Source organism: Eubalaena glacialis, chromosome 9, assembly GCF_028564815.1.
Source record: "Eubalaena glacialis isolate mEubGla1 chromosome 9, mEubGla1.1.hap2.+ XY, whole genome shotgun sequence".
NCBI lineage: Eukaryota > Metazoa > Chordata > Mammalia > Artiodactyla > Balaenidae > Eubalaena > Eubalaena glacialis.
This window is the reverse complement of record NC_083724.1, coordinates 26,979,962-27,002,889: the sequence shown is the minus strand read 5'-3', so window position 1 is coordinate 27,002,889 and position 22,928 is coordinate 26,979,962. Positions and strand designations below refer to the sequence as shown.

At 45.7% G+C, this 22,928-nt stretch overlaps 1 long non-coding RNA gene across 1 annotated transcript in view; it reads right to left on the bottom strand.

The window, feature by feature from the left end:
• Positions 1 to 13,956: 13,956 nt before the first annotated feature.
• The window catches only part of LOC133097260 (uncharacterized), a 209,728-nt gene continuing 200,756 nt past the window's right edge, over positions 13,957 to 22,928 (bottom strand). The window contains exon 4 of the long non-coding RNA XR_009702004.1: positions 13,957 to 14,007. This is a non-coding gene — a long non-coding RNA (uncharacterized LOC133097260). The remainder of the gene's footprint in view (positions 14,008 to 22,928) is intronic.

The window sequence follows — 22,928 nt, the reverse complement described above, 5'->3', positions numbered from 1 at the left end:
TTACCCGTGGAAAAAACAGTATCCCTTGAGGCCCGAGGCCCAACGGGGTATCCAGCCTTTCATAACCAAGTTCTTAAAATATGGGCTGTTACGACCCTGCCAATTTCCGTGTAATATCCCCATTCTCCCCATAGAAAAACAAAGTATACAGAACACAGGTTTGTTCAAGACCTGAGGGCAGTTAATGAGGCAGTGGTCCCAGTTCACCCAAGAGTCCCTGACCCATACACCATACTGACCCAAGTTCCAGAAAACACAAACTGGTTCACAGTGTGAGACCTAAAGGATGCCTTCTTTTGTATTCCCCTGCACCCAGACTCCCAGTTGTCTCTTTGCCTTTGAGTGGACAGATCCAGACACCCAGAGCACTTCCCACCTAACCTGGACCGTGCTGCCCCAAGGCTTTACAGCTAGCCCCAACCTGTTTGGGAATGCATTCGCAAAGGAGTTAAGAGAATGACAGTTGGTTAATGGATCTCTCCTACAGTGTGTGGAAAACCTCCTAATTTCCAGTCCCACTAGGGAAAACTCAGATAAAAACACCATTCATGTCCTCAACTTCCTAGGGGAATGATATCAACTCTCTCCTCACAAGGACCAAATTTCCACCCAACAGGTTAAGTACCTGGGATACATGCTCACGCCTGGGACGAGGACTCTAGTACAGGACCGAAGGAAGCCACTGTAACCCTCCAACCAACCCCCCTGGATACCTGGATTCAGGCTCATAGCAAAGCCTTTCTATGAGACCCTAAAAGGAGGCGACCATGAACACCTTAACTGGGATGAAGATTGCCAACAGGCGTTTCTAGCTCTGAAACAAAAATTAGGGACCACCCCTGCATTAGGTCTCCCTAACTTAGAAAAATCCTTTACCTTCTATATAGCTGAGAGACAAGGGGTAGCCCTGGGTGTCCTCACCCAAAAACTCAGGGACCTCACTAAACTAACAGCTTATTCCTCAAAACAACTTTATCAGGTGGCCACTGGATGGCCAGGAAGTCTTAGGGCAGAGGCCGCCACTGCTCCACTGATGGAAGAGTCCAGTAAGTTCACCCTGGGACAATCACTGGAAGTCCTAACTCCTCACCAGGCACAAGGAGTCCTAGAAGCAAAGGGACACCAATGGCTGATGGGTGGATGACTGCTTAAATACCAAGCCCTCCTACTTAACGCCCCAGGTGTAACTCTTAAGGTTTGCCAAGACCTGAACCCAGCTACTCTAATGCCAAACCCCCCACCCCAAGGGTCCCTTGTTCACTCCTGCGTGGAGACTATTGAACAAGTTTACTCCAGTAGACCTGACCTCAAGGATGAGCCCCTGACGAATCCCGACGTAGAATGGTTTACCGAGGGAAGTAGTTTCACACATGAAGGGGTAAGAAAGGCTGGCTGTGCCATAGTCAGCCTGCAGACCGCTACTGAGTCTGGAGCTCCGCCCTCTCACACTTCCGCCCGAAAGGCCGAGTTGATTGCCTTGACCAGAGCAGTTCAGCTGGAAAAGGGATTAAGAATCAATATTTATACTGATTCCAAGTATGGATTCCTAGTGCTCCATGCCCATGCTGCCATATGGAAAGAAAGGGGACTATGAACAGCCAAAAGGTCCCCTATAAAACACCAGGCAGAAATTCTAGAACTCTTAGAAGCAGTCCAGCTTCCAAAGGAGGTTGCAGGGGTCACCAAAAGGGCAACACCTCCCTTACAAGGGGAAACGCCCTGGCCAAAAAGGCCGCTAAGATGGCAACTCAACAACAGCTTGTCCTACAAGCTGTAGCTGTAGCTCTGAGACCGGACAGCCCACCCTTCCCAATGGTGCCATCTTATACACCTGAAGAACTCGAGTGGGCTAAACGTGGGGGACTAGAAAGAGACCTCTCAGGGCGGCTGACAAAAGATAACAAGCTTCTCATTCCTGGGGCCAAGCAATGGAAAATAATTAAGCACTTCCACGAATCCTTCCACTTAGGGCAGGACTCTCCTATTCAAACTGGTTACTCAGGTGTTCCTGGGTAAGGGACTGTCCCAAATTGTTAAAAATATCACCAGGGCTTGCAAGCTTTGTGCCTGCAATGCTCCAGGAAGCCACCCCATACCTCCACCCCTAACTTGGCCCATACAACACCGGGGAAACTATCCAGGGGAATATTCCTGGATATTCCTGGACTTGACCCAAACACCCCCATGTAGCAGATGAAAATATCCATTGGTATTCATAGACACCTTTATAGGGTGGATAGAAGCTTTTCCTACCTACTAGGACTGAAAAGGCAATAGAAGCGTCTAAATTTCTGCTTAAAGAGATAATTCTGAGATTTGAGTTACCAAAAAGCTTACAGAGTGATAACGGACCTTCCTTCACCACCAAGCTGACCCACCAGGCTTCCCCAGCTCTGGGTATTAACTACTGCTTCCACTCTTCCTAGAGGCCCCAGTCCTCAGACAAAGTAGAAAAAGCAAATCATGTTCTAAAAAGAACGCTTGTTAAGCTGTGCCAAGAGACTTCAGAAACCGGGGTCTCCCTCCTCCCTGTAGCCCTTCTAAGGACCAGGATGGCCCCAAAGGGAATTTTAAACTTAGCCCATTTGAAATGACCTATAGGAGGCTGCTCTTGACTTCAGATCTCTGTTTGATGAGGAAACCCACAAAGTGGTCTCCCACCTTGTTAGCTTGAACCAAGTTCAAAGGACCCTCCAAGAATACGGAAACAAAGTGCTGCCCACCCCCCCCAACAAAAGAAAATGTCGAGGAGTCCATCCAGTCAGGGGACTTTGTCCTACTAAAAACTTGGAAGGAAGGGTCCCCTGAGGACCAGCTACAACCAAAATGGAAGGGACCATACCAAGTGTTACTAAGTACCCAACTGCTGTCAAGCTACTGAGAATTACTAGTTGGGAACATCTGCCTAGATTAAAACCTGTATCTTATAAGTCCCAATAGGAACCAGAAGAGAGCTACTCCTGCGAGCCAGTGGAAGACTTCAGATACCTGTTCAAGACAACAGATAAGTGGCTTCATGTGGCTGTGATGGGTTGGCCTACTCATCCTTGTGTTTCTGACTATCATGCTCTTATTCTGCCACTTTTCAGAACCCCCTCCCCCTGGTAAACATCTTCTTTGCCCCTGCTGGGTCTAAGAGAAAAAATACAGTAATATGATATCAAAAGCCATGATACTCCTAGTAGGACTTCTGATGATGGTCTTGGCTCAGGGGGAATGGGAAAATCATGCTTTAGTAAACATATCTACAATAGCCACCTGGGGAGAAAAACTGCTTAATTGTTGGGTCTGCCACAAAAACCCTGGCTTACAACAATCATTATAGGTACAAACAACAAGAGCTTGACCAATTCAAACACATGGCATCCCCTCCCCCCTCCCCATACGACCGCGATGGACAATACCCCTGTTAGGCCCAATACCTTGCCTAAGTTTAACTCTTTTTAAAAATATGACTTAAAACTTTTCCATTAATAATGACCACTTTTGTCATCCAGAAAACCAGTCATGCTTCCAACCTCTAATGGTTCTCTTGGCTATGGTAAGCCTTTTTGGAATAATCCCTGGCCGCCCAATGGTAACATTGCCATAGCGTTTTGGAACCTGGGCCCAAACTGCATTCCCATGAACGCCTCCACTCTGTGTGCTTATAGAAATCCATGTTTAGGGTGCCTACAGGATAGAGATGGAATGCACCAAAAATTGGGCTAAAAATTGTCTGGCCCTATGGAAGCGGTGGGTAAAACCCTCTTAATTCACCATCTCATCTAAGCTGGGGGCATGGAATACTCTCAACTTAACTATTTTGCATATTCTAATGGGCCCCTGTCCCTGCATTGTGTTTATAACTTGTCCCTTCCTGGGGTCCGGACAGTTGCTTCCTTGTTAAATTCTTCTGTTCCCAGATCTCTTATTGCACCTTCAGGATATGTCTGGATATGTGGCACTCCCCAGAACGAGGGCCCAAAGACAAGTGCACCCCAGGGTAATATGGCCCCTATATAAATCTTATCCTTATATCGATAATGTGTGGCATGAGAGAGCCTGTACATTAGGACATTTGGTCCCATTCACAGCACAATACATGATAATACTCAATATTATCCCAGGAAGGCCACTGGATTAATATTGGCAGGAACAGGACTGGCAGGGGGATTGGCATCTCCATGGGGAGGCTTTGCCTACCATTAAATAACCCAAGAAAATCTAACCAACACTTTAGAGAGCCTAGTCCTGACCACTGGAAATGCCCTAAACAGACTTTCTGACTTCTTTAAACTCACTGGCCAGTGCGGTTATGGACAATAGATTGGCCTTGGATTACTTGCTGGCCAAGCAGGGTGGCGTTTGTGAGGTCACAGACAAACCTGCTGTACCTATGTTAATAATTTGGGCCGAATCGAGATAGACATCAAAAAGATTTATGAAGAGGCATCATGGTTACACTGCTACAACCAGGGGTCAGACCCTAATGCCGTCTGGTCCCAGGTGCCTCCAAAGCCTCAGGGCTTACTGAGGTCATCGCGCTGAGGACTCAGAATAGAAATGCTCTGCTCACGTGTGAGCCTCTCTCCCTCACTGAGTGGCTGTGTCCCCAGTGCTCAGCATTGTGTCTGGAAAAAAGGAGGTTGATTCAGTCAGGATGCTTTGGGCTGCAAGTAATGGAAAATCCCAGTGCTAACTCCAACGGGTTTACAACCATGAGGAAATGTATAATTTCACAAAAAATCGGAAGTCCAGATACACGGTGGGAAACAGGTACAGTAGGATCAGCAGCTCAATGACGTCATCTAGGGTTCAGTTCTGATTCTTTTCTCTGACCACCATCGGTATCAGCTCCATCCGAAAGCTGGTTCCCCTTGTGGTCACAGCATGGCTTTCAATGCTACATACTTTATTGTTTGCATGTAAAAGGGAAATTTCTTCCCAAGCATAGTCTATAAAGGTTTCTTGTAATCTCCTTGGGCCAACGTAGCTTGGCCCACACATATAGCCCTGGACCTTTGCCAGGTAATCACCATCATCTGATTGTCTTAGACTAATCGTGGTTTCCATCTGGAATAGGAATGGGGTGGGGAAAAAATCTGGGTTCAGTGAGGAAGGAGGAAAGGGGAGCTAGATATTGGCTATGCAACCAGCAGTACTCTTTCCATAGGTGCTGAATAATTATTTGGTGGATGATATAATAAAAACAAGAGCATGGCCTGACGCTCCTTGGAGTTGTTCCAATGCAGAACAAAGTCGGAGTGGCTGAGGCTCTTGTGGTGGTTCTCTCCGCATTGGAATGTCCTCGGTTTCGGGAAACTTTTGTTGATCTAGGCACAACTGGGTCCTTACCAGTCTGATGCTTCTCTTTTTTTTTAAAGATTTATTATTTACTTATTTATTTATTCATTTTGGCTGTGCAGGGTCTTAGTTGCGGCACGCAGGATCTTCGTTGCGGCATGCGGACTTCACAGTTGCGGAATGCAGGCTTCTCAGTTGCGGCATCCCCGACCAGGGATCGAACCCAGGCCCCCTGCATTGGGAGTGCAGATTCTTACCCACTGGACCACCAGGGAAGTCCCACCAGTCTGATTCTTCTACTCCTCAGCCATCCTCTTGCTCAGAGAGGATACTGGTAAACTTGTCCAGCCACATGAAAACATTTCAAGAGTTTAGCAGGCAGGATCCATATCTCCCCATCTTAGACCGTTTCCTTAACTCTAGCAAGGTATTTAGCAGACCTGCTGCTCGTTTTCCTTATAACCCAACCTTTTCAGTACTCATTAGTTTTCAAAAACCAGAAGTCTCTCTTTGGAGACAATTAAAGAATGATAGTCTTTCTTCCCAAGCCTATGTCCTACAATCTAACCAATCCACTTCTCGGGGAGAAGGTAGGGGCAGATGGTAATAAGGGTCTTTGGGATCTGATGGGTCTGTCTTAGAACACCACCTCCACCACTGACTCAGAAGGGGACCACTGGGAAACCACATACCCTCCCTAAGTCTTTTTTTCCTTTTCTGTGAAATAGGGTCTTTATAAATAAAGTACTGTCTCCCCTACCTCAAAGAATGGGCTTCTGAAAACTGCCAGAGTGGGAGAATTTGTCTGTGTGTTTATTTTTGGCCATGCCACGTGGCATGTGGGATCTTAGTTTCCCAACCAGGGATTGAACCTGTGCCCCCTGCATTGGGAGCATGAAGTCTTAACCACTGGACTGCCAGGGGAGTCCCCAAAGTAGGAGAATTTGGGTTTGAAGAAATTAAGACCTTACAGAGAATTGGGAGAAAGTGGGGGGCAACATCAGCAATAAGCCTATGAAAGGTCTCAAGGGGACTTCCCTGGTGGCGCAGTGGTTAAGAATCCACCTGCCAATGCAGGGGACACGGGTTCGAGCCCTGGTCCGGGAAGATCCCACATACCGCGGGGCAACTAAGCCCGTGCGTCACAACTACTGAGCCTGCTCTCTAGAGCCCGCGAGCCACAACTGCTGAGCCTGTGTGCCACAACTACGGAAGCTTGTGCACCTAGAGCCCGTGCTCCGCAACAAGAGAAGCCACCGCAATGAGAAGTCCGTGCACCACAACAAAGAGTAGCCCCCGCTCGCCGCAACTAGAGAAAGCCCGCACGCAGCAATGAAGACCCAACACAGCCAACAATAAATAAACAAATAAATAAAAATAAATTTTAAAAAAAGGTCTCATGAATATATATTTTTAATTTTTCCTAAAATAGAGTTTAAAAAAAGACAAAATGGCAGTGACATTTAACACATATTAAAACATGAATAACAAGTGCTATCCAATTAATTTCTATTTACCATCCCTTGCTTGTAAGAACATTTTCAACATCTCCCACCCCTTAAGTTTACAGGAACATGCTGGAAAGTCAGATTGTAGGTAAGCAGATGAAGAGGAGTTTGTTGGTTTGCTTGTTCTCGATTTCAGGTCTCCATCCTATGCTCATTGTCTTTCTGTTGGTTTGCTTGGGCATTGTTTTTCTCCCATTCCCCAGAGACCCAGGCTCAAGGCACGGGGAGGAACAAACCTCATGCACCGTCTGTCTACACTGGGCCTGCTCCTCCCCTGGGGCTCCCAGTCTCAGGGAAACACTACCACTTAACCAGTCACCCAAGGAGAAATCTGGGCACTGAGTCCTCCCTCACACTAGCTCCTTGGGTCCAGTTGTCTGCCGCATAGCACCCCCTGAGTCCATCTCCCTCTGGCCATACTCACTCCAGGTGCTATAGCTTAGCTTTCATCACTTATCACCACTACAAGCACTTCTTATCTGGTTTCCTCCAGTCCAACCAGGCTACACAAGGCAGCGAGAATGGAGGCAGATCTAATTCTGTCACTCCCTTTCTTCAAGCCTCTCAAGACCCTCTAGCTCCATCCTCCCAGGCCCCATAGCCTCCAGTCATAAAGAATATCCTGCAGGGGCTTCCCTGGTGGTGCAGTGGTTGAGAGTCTGCCTGCCAATGCAGGGGAGACGGGTTCGAGCCCTGGTCCGGGAAGATCCCACATGCCGCGGAGCAACTAAGCCCGTGCGCCACAACTACTGAGCCTGCGCTCTAGAGCCCGTGAGCCACGACTACTGAGCCTGCGCATCTGGAGCCTGTGCTCCCAACAAGAGAGGCCGCGACAGTGAGAGGCCTGTGCAACGCGATGAAGAGTGGCCTCCGCTCGCCGCAACTAGAGAAAGCCCTCGCACAGAAACGAAGACCCAACACAGCCAAAAATAAAAATAAATAAATAAATAATTAAAAAAAAAAAAAAAAAGAGAGAAAGAAGAAGCAGGGTTGTCAGGTTAGCTGTCATCTCAGCTGCGAAAAAAAAAAAAAAAAAAAAAGAATATCCTGCAGCTCCCCACCCCCAAATTATTCTTCACACTCTGTGGATTCCCCACGCGGCTCCAATTCCTTGGAACATTTCCCTCTACCCCAACCTAGCTAACCCGTCTTTGCCCTTAAATACTCAGCTCAGATTTAACCACTCTGCCTAAGTTTTTCATTCCATAAAATGAGCACAATAATAGGACCTACCTCATAGGTCCTTGGAAGGAATAAATGAGTTCATCCATATAAAGCAAGAAGAATTGTGCCTGGTAGTTGGATAAATGTGAGCTATTATTATCCTTTCCAGGTAGCCTGAACCCTGAACCACACTCCCCAGATTAGGTGTTTCTATATTGTCCCACACTTCTCTCATCACAACCCTTCACAAACTGAACTCAGATGGAATCACTAGACTTTGCATTCCTTGAGAGCCTACCCAGGGTCATATTTATCTCTGTCTGTGCTCAGAGTAGGGCCAGGAGCACTGAAGGGCCACAGTGAATGTTAGTTGAATGAATAAAGATTCAAGGCAAGAAGCCCTTTTACCACTGCCTGAAAGCCATCCCAGATGAGTTACAGAAACTCCCTCTCCTGGGAATTCCCTGGCAGTCCAGTGGTTAGGACTCCGCAGTTCCACTGCAGGGGGCACGGGTTCGATCCCTGGTCAAGATCCCGCATGCCAAGCAGAGTGGCCAAAAAAAAAAAAAAACAAAACCTGCCTCTCCCCAGGCTTCTGACAAAATATCCTGAGATGTCTGGGCTTCTGTCCCAGCACTCACTGACCAGAGACAACCCCGTCAACTCGTGGTATTAGTGGCATGATAGGCGGGGTGACTCCACTTAAAAAAGGAAAAAAAAAAAAAAAACACATGAAGAGGAAAATAACGTAGTCATCACTGTCAACCCTAGCAAATAAACAGTGCTATTACACACTCCAGAACTCAAGGAGCGACACGTAATTAGGCACAGGTTCAATCAGCAGTGTGATGCAGGTTAGGTGGGAGCGCCAGGGTATGAGTGGCTCATTTGCACTCAGAAGAGATGGGGATGTTGATTTTCATGCAAACACTGTCTCTAAGATTCCCAATTAAATACGCACATTAATGTGTTTAATGCCCTACCTAGGAGAAACGCGTTTTCTGAGAAAAGGAGCAGGGACGTGGTATGGATGTTTCTGAGTTGGCAGCAGCAGATTTATTAGGACTTTACTTGTTTTCTGATGTTAAAAGTAATATATTTTCATTGCAAACACCTTGGAAAATATAGAGAACAATAAAGAAGAAAATAAAAATCTATAATAATCTTATCACACACTTGATCCTATCATGACTTTGATTTCCTCTATTTACATTCAGTAACTCAGTAAATACTCTCATCCACTCCCAGGGCTTTAAATGCTGTCTTTATGCACATGATTCTCAAATTATATCTCCAGCCTCCTCCTCTCCACCAAGCTCCAGACTAGATGTCAAGAGACGGAGCCCTGTGGGTATTTAAAAGCATCAGAAACTCAATGTGGCCACAATAAATCTCTTGTTTTCTACCCCCTCCTTGCAAATTTCCTCCTTGGATCTTCCCCATATTAGTAAATGCCACTGTTATCCACCCAGTTGCTCAAGCCAAAAACTAGAAGACATCATGCCCTAAACTTCACATACATTTTATCCATCATCAAGGCTTAACTCTACCTCCAAAAAACATCCCAATTTCCTATACATCCTCCATCTCTACTGCCATCCCCCAAATGCCAGAGGCCAATATTTGTTGCCTGGAATAGAATTTCTCTATTCTTTCAGAATATCTGGTTATTTTCTTAAGCCTGATACCTGAAAGTAGAATTGCAAAACATAAATAATTTAAGGTCTTGATTATATATGTATATGTATTCAAGTTGATTTACAGAAATCATCTCCTAATATTCTCCACACCAACAGCATCTGAGTGTCAGCATTCTGAGATAGCATCCCCAGTTGTATCACACACTTGGCCAAGAGCAAGCCTAGATCTTTCCATCACCGGTTTACATTTCTATCTCTGCTACTGACGGAAGCAATGATTACTTCTTTGATCATTTCATATCTATATACCAGTAAGAATTTTCAATCTTTGGCATAAATGAATCAAAAATATAAATTTTTTTACTCATAATTTAACTTAGTATCTATCTGGAACTCCCATGTTGTCTAGTGGCAGAAAACTCAAATCTATTTAATTCTGAATAAACTCAATCACTTAGGGGTTTTCTCTGTCACCACAAGTTTAAACTCAGTCAATCTGGATTTTCTCTACCCCTTCCTTCAGCTCATGACCTGAAACTTAGATAAGTTGATAGAGATAGCAGGATAGGGAGGGGCTTTATAGTATCCTAGCCCCAGACTGAAAAAGGGGAGGGGGAATCTGGTTTACAGCTGTCATCTGTCCTTGCTGGAATCTACTAAGAAGAACTTTTTGTTTTGTGGTCTTTGGTTAATCCCACCTTTTTCAGTCGAGATGTCCCCTGCCCACCATAAACTTTAGGTGTCAGTTGGTCCAAGCAGCCCACGTCTGACTCTCCATTAACCATTGCTGAGCCCTCTTGGGGATGCAGGGAACTTTCAGGCACTTCCCCATGGCAGCGGGGGGCCATGCTTGGGCTGTCCTGCTGTCATTCCACCTCCACGTCAGTCAGTCCCCCGTGCTGCCTCTATTGGGTTGCATTTGGGGAGTTCTCACCAGGCCCTTACTGCAGGCTTTCCAAGCCTATCCAAGCATTCTATCAGCTCCTGGCCTGGGATTAAGCTCAGGGAGGAGAGGATTAGCGTGGTAAACGTGGAGATACACTGCTGCCCAGATCCCTTGTCACAGAAGGACTTGCAGCCCAGCTGCAGAGAGTGAGTGCAGTCAGCAGATGGTCTCCAGCTGTCAGCTCCTCCGAGATGCAGACAGCCACCTCTCTCAAGGTCATGCCCTTCCCAGGGCATCTTGTATTGATGACTGAGTAAGGTGGAGGTATAAAGGTCCAGTCATTCCACCCAATCCCAGAGTACCTGGGTGAGTAATATTTGCTCCAAGGCTTTGTCAGGCTTGCATCCCAGTTCAACTTCTCCCTCGGCCCAGTGCTGCTTTCTTCCCCCTTTCTTTCTTTGATGTTAATTCCTAACCAGCATTTTGCACTCCGGACTTCATCTCAGAGTTTGCTTGCAGAGAACGCATCCTGGAATGATTGCTAAACTGAGCCACATTTAGGGGTCCCTCTCAGAAATACTCACTGCTACTCTGTTGCTTCTCCTAGGACCCCTGGGTCTCAGTACAGCCCCTGGAATCTCTATAGACTCCATACAACTAGACCATTCATTGACTTTTAAAATGCTTTAACATATTTTTATTTTATATATTTCTTTACATTTTTATATTTTTTATTTATCATCACATAATCTCCCCAAATCTATTGTAAACATCATAGCATATGGCTTTTGGCATAAGAAAAGCCAAGCTTTTGAAACTCAGAAACCTTTTCTATCAACCTGTTTTCTTTGCCAGGACTTTGAAAAGGCTCTTTGAAACTCAAGATTGAGAATTGATGCCTTTGTTCTCTTTTCTTTGGCTATAGCCTCCCTTCCTTGAGGCAATGAGCTTTGCCTGCCTGAGCTGCTGCCTGAAATGATAGAAAGTTCCCATGGTACATTAGAAATGTGGAGGTGGTTGTGTGTGGAATATGGAAAATACTTGGGCTAACTCAAAATCTTACGCTAGCTTATACCACAGCCTCTAAACGCCACTAAAAGCAGGTGAAGCTCAAGTCTGTGCTGGTTCTGAAACCCAGACATGGGAGGTGAAGCCATAGGGAGGTGAGGTGAGAGCTCTCTAAAATCATAATTGTCACTACGTAATGCTAAAAGAGGTTCTACCAAGAACCTGGAAATAAATTTTCTCCTCAAAAAGAGATGCAAAGTCATCTGAAATAGACGGAGTAGCACATAAAAGAGTAGGGCTCTCTTATATTTCAGTAGATATTCCTTTAGGAAATGGACTTAGAAATGTTAAAGCAATATCAAGATAAAGAGTCCCAGAAGCAGATGTGGACAGTCCTATTGGAAAGTCCTTACCTATGGTGTAGGTTGACGAATGAAACGTGTTTATTCTGTTACAGTGGTGGCCCTCAGTGAGCACACTCTGTTCAGTCCCTCCCCTAGAATCTGGGCTGGTCCTGTGACACGCACAACCGACAGACTGCAGGGGAAGTGACGTTGTGCCAGTTTTGGGCGTAAGCCTTGAGAAGACCTATCAGCTTCCACCTTTGTGCTCTTAGGAGCTCTGACCCCCCATGCTAGAAGGCTGCCAACACTGCTGGAGAGAACGTATGGAAAAGCCACATGGAGAAAGAGGTCCTGACATTATATGGAAAGGAAGGAGGCCCAGTCATCCCAGCATCCCAGCTGAGCTCCCCCCCGCACTGCCCTGCCAACTAAAAAGTGCCACATGAATGACCTCCAGTCAGACCTGTAGAAGAACTGTCCAGCTGAGCCCAGCCCATTTTGAAGATGTATGAGAAACAATATAACATTTTCTGTTTTAAGCCGCTAAGTTCTGTGGTGGTTATCAAATATTCAATTCACCTTACCCCCTCTGTGCTAATTCCTGGATCACCCAACAACTTTCCAACCCATCCCTGACCCTGAGCTCTTACCCTGCCATGCAGTTCTGACTTAAGGGAAAGAAGGCACTAGTAAAAGGCTGGTGAGAGCTTTCTTCCTGGCTTGCAGACAGCTGACTTCTCACTATGTCCTCACATGGCCTTTCCTCAATGTGTGCGTGCAGAGAGAAGAAATTCTGTAATGTCGCTTCTTATAAGGACACTAATCCTATCGGAGCAGAGTCCTGCCCTTATGATCTGATTTAACCTTAATCAACTCCTTATAGGCCGTATCTCCAAATACAGTGACACTGTGGGTTAGGGTTTCAACATATGACTTTGGGGAGACACACATTCAGTCCGTAACAATGGGTAAAGATACAGATTAGTTAGGAAGCAGAGGGGAAGAGAGTGGAAGAAGTTCCTGTTTAGTGGCTGTTTATTTTCTGTGACCTAGGATACAAGATCGTCTGTTGATGATGAGTGGGATCTGGAGAGAGTGGAGGCCAGAGGAAAGGCACAAAGCTTTAGAACAGAGCAAGGAAGGAGGAGGAAGGACAGTGGAAGCCTTGGCAGGGAGGATTGAGAGTTCTGCTGCAGGTGACGGCATAGATGTGAAATGAAGCTAACCCAGAGCGTGGCGAAGCACTTTAATTTGGGAGTCATCAATAGTTCAGGAGCAATCAGTGGTTCCGGAGCAGGAACACAGGAAAAAGAACAGTGAATTTATCCCAGGTAGGAGAGGGGTGTGTATGTCTGGGGTTGGGGATGGAAATGAGGGGGTTGAATGTCCATGGCATCCGGGCTAGGTTAGGAAAGGAGCAAAAATGAGATGGGATCAGAAACTTTGGGATAAAAGTAAAGAGAAGGCTTAGGAGTATCTGCAAAATAGCCTCTCGTTTCACAAGAACTCATGAAGGTTAATGGTTCTATTTGCATCTAAACCTGACAAAGCTGGGTTTGGTAGCTGCTTGATCCCCTTTCATACATTGTGCCTTTCTCTCCTAGGATGGACTGCCTAGCTTGCACACTCATCTGTTGGATCATTCTTGTTACAAAGCCATAGAGATAATGGGAGATTTGTATGAAACTGTATTTATAAAGATAGGCTCAAGAAAGAACGATTCTTGAGCATTTCACCAAATCAAAGAGACCCATTTCCTTAGCAGAGGGAGATTATTAGTTGAGGTATTTGTGATGTAACTATTACACATTGGTGGTGGGAGAATTCTCCCGGACTGTCCTCAGTCATTCCCATAGCCCTGGCATAGTTTAGAGGCCACCAGCTCAGCCCCCCTAGATATGTGACCTTGGGCAATTAAATCAACTTTCCTGAGCCTATTTCCTCACCTTGAACATAACTTCCCTTCCAGGGCTGTCATGTGGCAGAATGAGACAATGGATATGAAATCGTGTGAGGTTTAGTCTTTAATTACGTGGTTGAAGTAAGTGCCCAGCCATCCCAGGTTTCTTTGAAGCTGATTTTTTTTTAAGAGCAGACTTACCTGGAAGATGATCTGGGAGAGGCTTACTCACTGCTTTAAATGAAGCTCCTTCAGGTCCCATTCAGGTCCACTAAGGAAAAATGAAAGACGGTTGAGTCCATGAAGCTTGCTGCCCATGTCAGAAGCAGCTCCTGGATCTACGGCCATGGTTCTCAAGGCTTAGCATGCTTCACCATCACCTGGAAGGCTTGTTAAAATACAGATGGCCACACCCCGCCTCCAGAATTTCTCAATCAGTAGTTCCAGGCTGGGGCCCAAGAATTTCCCCATCAAACAAGTTTCCAGGTGCTGCTGCTTTTGCCCAGGAGCCCACACTTTGAGGATCATCACTGATCTAAAAGAGCTACAGCCCTGATGCCTGGCCCCTTTTCGCAGAGAAGCCAGCTCTGCTTCCTGTCAGCAGAGGAAGACATTCTGCATTTCACAGATTAGTAAGGACCTTTTCCCTTCTTTCCCAATCAGTGGTCAGAAGTGAAAGTCACTGGCTCTCAGTGATTAAACTTGAGAGCTGGCTTGGCCAGTGGTCCAGGGAAGAGTGTTTAACCACACACCCAAATGAATGGGTTTGATTAATAATTAAGTGAGCTGTTGTGATGGTGAGGCCGTGGTCAAGCCGCCCGGTGAAGGAGGTGGCTAGGAGCGGTTTTGCTTGTTCATGCGGGGTTCAAAAGGGCTTCGGGGAGTTAGAAACTGAGCCAGACAGAATTTATTATTATTTTATAATTTTTAAAAAAGGAAACCAGCACTACTGAGAGGTATTGGTGAAGGGAATATAAAGTGTTGCTAAGTGTTGGCTTCTAAACCTCCTTCTCATACTCGGGAATTGCCAAACTTGTAAATTTGAGTCCAACTCCCACAAAAGAGACGAAAAATGCCAGGCACTTGCCTCCCGGGCCCACCTTGCATTTAGAGGACCTGATGGAGACTCTGCCCTTTGGTGCACTAACTTCAGACTCCACCAGAAGTTAAGGACCCAAGAAGCAGGCATCATCAAGAATCCACCTGTCAACAGGCAGGACGACAACACTGAGTTTCTAGAAGCATCCGGAGCAGCAGTCCAAGAGACCTCACAGGCATGCGGGCGGTTTCAGGTATGCGAGCTGTGGTACTTAATGCCCAAGGAAGGCTACACTGGTGCCTTCACCAGGCCAGTGCTGGGCCTGCTTGGGTAATGCTATTCCTGGCTACAGTATGGTGCCAGAGGGGTTTGGGGGGCCTTTTGTTGTGTTTTTGTTGTTTTCTAACTTTTGCTCACAGTTGAGAACCCTGTGCAACTCAGAATATGTTCCAAATAAACTCTTAAATCAGAAAACCTAGTTTTGAGTTCTGCTCTTTTGTTTTTTTGGTCATTTTGAACAAATCTCTTAGCCTCTCCAGGCCATAATTTCTTAAGCTGAAAACAGGGAAGACTAATTTCTACATAAAGGAAGAAGGGGAATAAAATGAAATAAATATGCGAAAATGCTTTGAAAACCACACGGTACTATAAAAATGTCAGTTACTACATGTATATAAATATGGACTAACACCCATGGCCTCTCTATAACAGAGGCTATAATTTGGCCCTTCCTCAAAATTAGTGAGCCTTTTCCTTCTCTGTGCTCATCAGTAGCTCAAAGCATATCTACTTAAAGCGTTTTCACAATGAATTTTAATTAGATTTACTAATCTATCCCATTGGACTATGAGTTCCTCAAGGTAGAGTCTAATTAGACCTTTTATTTTCCCCTGATGTCTACTGGTACATAGTATGTTCATAGTAATTGTCAGTTGAATAAAAAAATAAAAGAATTTGCTGGGGCCTCCGTGAGTGTACCAGGAAGTTTCTAGCTCAGATGCAACTCTCACTTTCTTCCTTTGCAACACTTTGAATCTGTAGCAAAAGGCCCCAATGGACAAAGGGAGCGATCGGATGGAATATGCTCCTGGTGAAGCTCCTACAGGTGCAAGTGATGGACACAGTGGAGGAACTGCGTCTTAATTGGTAGCGTGAAAAACATTTCCCAGGTGCTAGATTGGGTTGTAAATGCCATCTGTACTGCCACAGAGGATTAGAGGGAAGAATACCTTTCTCTGGGTTCTGGGGATACTGTAGGCATCAAGATGAGTGTTGATATTAACTTGTCTGTGCTCCGCCTGGATAATTGCAGGCGAGGGAATCTGTCTAGGGTTCCTATCTTGAAATCAAATGGATGATGCAGTGGCAGGTCTCCGGTTCCCAGGTGTTTGGTTACATTTGTTAAAGGGAATTCTGGGAAGAATTAGAATTCAACAATTTTTGGCCTATCCTGGGAGGTTCTAGGTCAATACACTCCATACTATTTGATGTTTGATCCTCCAAAGGCAGAAGAAATGAAGTTTACTTCTTCACTCTGGCCCTGTCTTCTCTTAGACATCCTCTTTCATTCGGTTATTAACTCCATAATTACTGAGTTCCCATGAAGGGGCCAAGCCCTGGGTTGGGTCCTGGGGACACCAAGGAAGAGATGACATTTTTTCTGAACTCAGGAAATTCACTGTTTTGGATAGGAGGTGAGGAGGGTGTCAGACACATAAACAAAATACAATATAATGTAGTAAACGATATAATAGATATACAAAGAATTCTAGAGAGAGAGGGAGAGAAAGAGAGAGATATATACATACATTCATATACGATCCCTGATGGCATATTAGCTAAAAGATCCCTGGAACTTCCAGCTACTTTGGCCAATAAATCTTTTTGTCTAAGCTAGTTTGCTCTTGGTTTCAGGCATTTACAATTCAATGAGTTCCAATAATACAGGAATCACAGAAGCTGTTGTGTTAAAGCCACATTTGAGCTGAGGTTTCTCACCTAAAGGAGGGCTGGGTGCTCTAGAGAGAATGTTACATGCAACACCATGAAAGAACAAGGCCTGTCTTGGGAATGTTGAGATATTTGATACAATTGCATTTTCATCACACCGCCCAGATGATTCTAAACATGCACAAGAACCCCTGCTTTAAAGAGTACCCAACCATTCGTATCTGAAGAATCCCAATTTTGATGCTTCATTAAAGCAGATTTTTCAAAAACTTCATACACATTACTCATCACACTCACCCTATGGAAATGTGCTTAAAAAAAATTTAACCCTATATCCTTGGCTTTTTTGGGGGGGGAGCAGCATTATATAATACATTCACGAACATTAAGATGCTAATGCCCCTTTGCCTAATTCATGTGTAAACCCTATGTCTTACACTGCATAACGTAAAACTCAATGAGGAACAGAGGCCCCACCTTCAGTAATAGTAATAAAGTAATGACATCCACTTACTATGTAACATCTCTGTGTCCGGCTCTATGCTGAGTGCCTATATGCTTGACCCAATTCTGTTTTCAAAACCACCCTGTGATAGGTATGGTCATCCCCATTTTAGAGTTGAACAAACTGAGGCCTCAGGTAGTTTAAATAATTTGCCTGCAGCTAATGGAAGTCAGGATAGGAATCCAGGTGTTTCCTTTCTGCCACACTTACCCCTCTGCCTCTCCAATTCCCTTATTCCCTAGCTCCAAAATCCACCCTCAGTGTTTCTTTCTTGGGGGAGTGAGTTTCTGGCCCTCTCAGCTTCTGCCGTGGGAGGTGAGCTTCTGGCAAGGAAGTCGGGGGAAGAGCGGGAATGGCTGTCAGGAAGGCGGCCAGTAGTGGCCGCCCCTCCGAGCCACGTGGGACACGGCAGAAGATGCTGGAGGTGTTTACTCCTGAGGGGAGAAAGGGCATGATGACTCTCTCCAAACATCCTAAGTCACTCACTTGAGTGTTTTAAGAGGTAAACCTAGGACGGTGGTGGAGAGTTTAATAATAATCTTCTAACACCAGCGATCAAGAGAATGGGCTGAACAGCGGGGAGGTGACCCAAGGTGTTCAGACGCAGACTGGAAGATGGCAGTTTGTGGGGAAGAGGAAGCCCTCTGGTCTCAGACAGACCAGCTGGTTGATCCAGCTCTTCCACAGCTGAGCTCTGTAACCTAGGACAGATGATTTAAACTTCCTGTCTCCTTCCTCATTATAAATTAATATCTTAATAATATCTATTCTGCAGGCTTGTGAGAATTAGAGGTAATACATATTCAGAGCCGCCATAGAGCAATGGAAATAATACTACTACAATGGTTGCCAGAGATTGGACATCTCTCTAAGCACAACTGTTTTAAATTCAAAAATCCAATAGGAAGGGCAGAGCATTGAAATGTATTACCTGTAGAGGTCCCACCAGGGCAAAGAGGTCTTTTTTAACCATAACTTCCCAAAATGTGGAGATAGAGCAGCATTGATTGGAGGGTGGGGGTAGGATTTTACAGGAACTTTTTTCTTTCTGTGTGTTGTGTTGTGGGAGGGGCCGGAGAGGTTCCTATATTATGTACATTTCATCTCCAACGAGAGATCAGTTTACTCTGATGTAACCGCAGGGAGCCCGTTATTTACCCTCCATCCCTATAAACTTCTCACTACTGAGTTTACAGTTGGTGGATTGTTCATTGCACATACTATAATTGCTTCATTAGAGGCTTCAGATGGTTCATTGTGTTGGCAACTTCCTGCAAAACTGTCTGCACAATCAGGGCCAGACACATGCCACTTGAGTCATCAGGAATTGAAGCATTTGCCTGTTTGTTTGTGTGTGTGTATTTGTTTTCGAAAGGCAGCATATTACACGGGATTTAATCCTGAGGCTAGGTGCGACCCCGCCAGCTGGGGGGCAGCACAGGGGCAAACAGATCTCTCAGTGATCTCAGCCACTACAGTGTGTAAATTACCATCCATTTATTAATGACTCCCTGATTTCTAGCTCCAGCCCCCATGTCTCTCAGGAACTTCAGAACCAGCTAGACAAATACCTCAAGATAGCCCCCACCCTTGCTTGGATTATCCCATAGGTATCTCCAACTCAACATCCCTGATACTGAATTTCTGATGCCCACTGTATCCTCACCCCGAACCCTGTATCCTCTCCTATTCCCCATCTCAGTAGACGACATCACCATCCATGCAGTAGCAAAATCTCTGCTCATCATCCACGTGGCCTCCATTTCCCTCGTGCTTACACCCAGTCACCAAGCCCAGTGAATTCTTCCTTCCTTTTTCTCTCATTGGGGCCACTCCCTCATTTCCATGGTCACTTCCACTGTTTGGCCTAAACTTCCACTATTTCTTCCACAGATACAACAACAGCCTCTTCTATACGAGCTCCCTACAGGCCACAGGAGCGGAGCCATCTTTTAAAAACTCAAGTCTGATAACATCACCACCATGTTTAAAGCCCTTCAAAAACTTTCCAGTGTCCTTAGGGGAAAAATCTTAACTGACCATGTTACACCTGGTTATACCTTTTTCTTAGCACCTTGTATACCTTCTTCTTCTTTAAAAAAAAAAAAAAATCCTTATTTCTCAGAACCCTCCTTACTCCCTGATGTCAGGAGCTGTCTTTCTTATTCACCACTGATTAACCCCAAGATTAGCAGACTGCCAGCCACAGAGAAGGAGCTGAGGAACTATCCACTGACCTGTGGCCATGAAAGAACAAGAAGGGATTCCTGTTAGCTGGCTTTTCACCCCTATTCCAAGATGACTTCAGGGGTGGAGAGAGGAATACTTCAAAAATCAAATGGGCAAAACCTAACAAATCTGCCCACCCCGAGGATGGGATATAAGGTCCCTTACAAATGTGCTTCTCCAGCCTCAGCTCCCCCAGATCCTACCCTTTTCTCCAACCTCCATCACAGGTCTGTGCTCAGTGCCAGAAATTTTCTCTGTTCCCCAAACACCCCGCCTTGTTCATTACCATCAGTGCCTTTGCATATAAAGTTCCTCTGCCAAGAAGGCCTTTTCCTGCCTTCCTTTCCTGGGGAAATTGGATTCCCCCTTGAAAAGTGATTTCAGTGACCACTTCTGTGGCTCCCCAGGTAAAGACGCTGCTCCTCCCTTGCCTTAGTCTGCTTAGGCTGCCATAAAATAATGCAACAGACTGGGAGGCTTAAGCAGCAGATATTTAATCCTCACAGTTCTGGAGGCTGGGAAATCCAAGATCAAGGTGCCTGCATGGTCGGGCTCTGGTGAGAACCCTCTTCCTGGCTTGCCTTTTTGCTGTGTCCAAACATGGTGAGGAGAAAGCAAGCTCTCTGGGATCTCTTCTTATAAGGGCACTAATCCCACCATGAGGGCCCCACCCTTACCACCTCATTTAACCCTAATTACCTCCCAAAGGGCCCACCTATAAATACCATCACACTTGGGGGGGTGCGGTGGCTAGGGCTTCAACATATGAATTTGGGGGGACACAAACATTCAGTCTATAATATCCTTCTATCCTACCTTCACATTTTACTATGTAATCATTATAAGGGCTATGAATATTCAGCACTTGCTATAGACTTCATATTCTTTATGTCATTTAATTCTCACAACTATACCAAGAGGGTGGTACTTTTGTCCCCATTTTAGAAATGAAAAAATAGTTTCCAAGTGCCCAAAGTTACACAACAACCCAGTGGTGACCCCAAGCCTGGAATCAGGGGCTCCTGACACCACAGTCAGGGTTTAACCACTCTCCCGTACTGCCTAAACCAGAACTTGGTGAATGTCCAGGCAGACAATATTTTGGACTTGCTGGGCCATACATTCTTTGTCACAACTATTCAGCCCTGCCACTGTATGCAAAAGCAGCCACAGACAGTACATACATGAATAGACATGGCTATGTTCCAATAAAACGTGATTTATGGACTCCAGAATTTGAATTTCATATGGTTTTCAATGTGTCACAAAATGTTCTTCTTTGGATTTTTTTCCCAACCACTTAAAAACATAAAAACCATTCCCAGCTCACAGACTGTACAAAACCACCTCGTTTGCTGATCCCTGGCCTAAACGACTACGACTTTAATAGTAAATATTTTTCTGAGAAGGGAGACGTTTCTCTTCTCCAATACCTCCTGACCCATAAGATTCCTTCCATGTCTCCAAAAGCCCTCTTAACATTTCCTAGCGCAAGGTGTTTTAGCATCAGGGCTGCTCCCTCTCCTCCCTCAGGTGCCTGCTCACACATGGCTTTCTCAGCGAGGTCGTCTCTGGCTGCCCTGTCTAAAGCTGTCACAGCCCCCTGTCCCTCCTTACCTCTTTTATCCTGCTTTATCTTTCTCCTTAGCACTTACCACCATCTACCCAAGCACATACCCTGTTGACTGTCTTACCCCCATTAGAACGTGAGCTACATGAAGGCAGGGCATGCTGCTCTGTTCACAGCTGGAAACCCAGAACCTAGCAGGGTATGTAACACATAGTAAAAGCTAAATAAATATTTAATCAATCTATTCATGCAACTAAAGTCATTCACGAACATCCAGCACAGAACGGATTCTCAAAAAATAAAAGCGTGGACGAACAGACAGAGGAGGTGTGTACCCAGTTTCTCCTGAGAGCTTCCATTTGGGGTTGGTGGGAAATCTCGTTTTCCATGGAGTTTGCACAGGGGGGAAAACAGGCCCTTGCTTTTCCTCTGGCCTCGCTGTGAAGCACTGATCTGTGCTGAGATTTCTTGGAGGCGTGAACTCCTGACCCTGCTCCTTCTGGAACGCCGGGCTGGAGGCTCTCAGAGAGGAAGCAGGAGGTGACTGGGGCCTGGGCGTCAGCCCCAGACGGGGGCAGCAGATGGAGCCGGGGACAGCTGGAGAGGAAGGCATGGGATTCTGGCGGAGGAGGGAAAAGGTGCGTGCCAGGGCTCCTGGGTCGGCTGGCAGAGGAGGACGGGCTTCTTGTTAGGTTAATTGAGGTAATTTTTGCTGCCACCTTTCGGATAGTGATAAAAGTCTCCTACCAGCCACTGATGGTATCTCTGACTCCTGCCTTGTTCCACTGTACAGAGACAGTGCTCTAAATTTAGCTCCAGTTATTTAGCTATTCCTTAAAACTCTGTCACTTAAAAAATAATTATAGGATTTCTCTGACAGACTGTAATACATGGAGTGCACAAATTACAGGTATAACTTGGAGATCCAACTGGGATCACCAAATAAAATTGACAGCAGTGGCCTAATTCCAGAGTAGTCCATGTGGCAGCTAGAGAGACTTTGTTCCTTAGGCCCCTCTCCTTAATCTGCATTTTGAGCCAAAAGGTCAAATGAACCAAAAGAAACTAAAAGAAGTGGTCTTAAGCCCAAGGTACGGACCCTGGGGAAAGTCCAGTTTTCCTTCTGCTTGGCAGAGCTGGAAAGACCACCCGGGCCCCCAGAAAGTCAGATGTGCTCTCCCTGAGTGCAGAGGAAGTTAGGCTGAGCCCCGCTCTGTCTATCCACTCAGCCAAGAGCCTGACACAGTTGACCTCTAGGAGAGAAGGGGTTTTTTCTTCCGTTAAAAAAAAAGAAAAAAAAAAAATCTTTTGGATTTTCTGTGATTGTAAACTGCAGAAACCAAAGTCAGTCTCTCAAGGGAAAAATGATGCCCAGGAGGAAAAGAACTGGTCCCTCTGGGAAGTGAAGACCCCACTCAGCAGAGCTCTGGTGGACATAAAAGCCACAGGGAGATGAAGAATTCTGTTTCCGATTCATTCCACAAATGTTACTGTGTTCCCACTTTGGTACAGTCCCTGGGGACTCACAGCAAATCAAAGGAACAAGGGCGATCTATTCAGCCTAAAACCTTCAGTAGATGCTACAGAAGAAGGATCCAGAAGGGGCAGAGAGGTCCCAGGGAGTAATGCCTATAGGGAAGTAGTTGGGCCCAGAGGCAGGGAACTGGGGACGAGGATGGCGCTGCCCTGCTGGTGAGCACTGATGTCTGTGGATTTCCCACCTAAATCAGGCTTTTCAAGGATGGTTCATCATGGCTTTCCAGGAGGAGTAAAGGGCTCTCTGGCCACATATATTTCCCTAGGATGCTGGGTAGAGGCTAGGGTCCAGGGCTGTAACTAACCCTTCCAAGGTTAACCCTGGCACACCTGGTGGCTTGGAGCACATCCAGCACTAAGACA